We start from the raw sequence: 1,319 nt of genomic DNA on the forward strand, positions 1-1,319 counted from the left end.
ACGAAAATAAAGAGATTGACATTATAAAAGTAGACTCAGAAAATAATGTAGCTGATATTTTAACGAAGGCTCTAGGGAGAAACAAATTTGAAAATTTTAGATTACTTTTAAGAATGGTTTGATTGACTTATAAAAGGAAATGAATATGCAGCACAAAAAATTAAGGAGGTATGTTGAGATATGTATAATTTTCTGTGCTGGACTAGGTTAAACGCGCAGTAAGAGAACTTGTATGCGAGTATCAGTGTGTGGAAGTATGTGTGTGCGCGGCGTCTCGAAAACAGATGAATGTAAACAGTTCAGTCGTTAGAAGCATCTGGAACAGTCGGTTAATAGTCGAGTATAGAAGAAAGTGCTGAGACGCGTGCAAATGTTTATCGATAAATATAATAGAGATCGTACATTAAATAAATGTATAACTATTTCAATATTAATTAAAAGTGTAAATTTTGTGTTCCTATAACATCATTTCGGTTTCAAAGATTCAAAATTCTCAACAGTTTAAATATTATAAATTAATGCTTTAATTGCTATTAAGTAATGGTTAAAATGTCGTTAATTAATGGTTTGATTGTAATAAAATAATGGTTTAATTGTTATTAATTAATAGGTTAAATGTTATAAATTAATAGTTTAAATGTTATAAATTAATGGTTTAAGTGTAATAAATAAATGTTTCTAATGTTGTTAATTAATAGTTTAAATGTTAAAATAAAAGTTTTAAATGTTGTTATTTAATGGTCCAATTGTTGTAAATTAATAGCGTATAGGTTACAAATTAATAGCTTAAATGTTATAAATTAATAGTTTGGATGTTAGAAATTAATGGTTTAAATATATAAAGTAATAGTTTAAATGTTTTAAATTAATGGCCTGGATATTTTAAATTAATAGCTGAAATGTTATAAATTAAAAGCTTAAATGTTATAAATTAACAGTTTAAATGCTAGAAATTAATGGCTTAAATGTTATAAATTAATAACTTAAATGTTGTAAATTAATGGCTTGGACGGTATAAATTACTAGTTTCAATGTTATTATTTGATATTTTTTTTTATTTACCTTATATTTAAGTTCTTTCTCGATGTTCACTCTCCGGGAATTCAAGCTTGCGTGCGATTTGCGTGTTCCTTATATAACTTGACGAGGTGTCGGGATGTCAATCAAACGATAACGATTTTTTGACATAGTAAAAGACGGTTTTTCCACTATAACAAAATCAAATTGAACAATTTCTTAATTTTTATCGTAAGTTCTCGTCTTTAACGATTTAATACGATGTCCATATTTATTATTTTAATAGTTTCTACAAACTATGA

General features: G+C 26.0%; 1 long non-coding RNA gene across 1 annotated transcript in view; it reads right to left on the reverse strand.

Annotated features, from left to right (window-relative positions):
• Positions 1-7: 7 nt before the first annotated feature.
• LOC122577469 overlaps positions 8-1,319 on the reverse strand; it is a 16,364-nt gene continuing 15,052 nt past the window's right edge. The window contains exon 3 of the long non-coding RNA XR_006320325.1: positions 8-316. This is a non-coding gene — a long non-coding RNA (uncharacterized LOC122577469). The remainder of the gene's footprint in view (positions 317-1,319) is intronic.

The sequence above is a fragment of the Bombus pyrosoma genome, unplaced genomic scaffold (genome assembly GCF_014825855.1).
Source record: "Bombus pyrosoma isolate SC7728 unplaced genomic scaffold, ASM1482585v1 HiC_scaffold_4713, whole genome shotgun sequence".
NCBI classification, from domain to species: domain Eukaryota; kingdom Metazoa; phylum Arthropoda; class Insecta; order Hymenoptera; family Apidae; genus Bombus; species Bombus pyrosoma.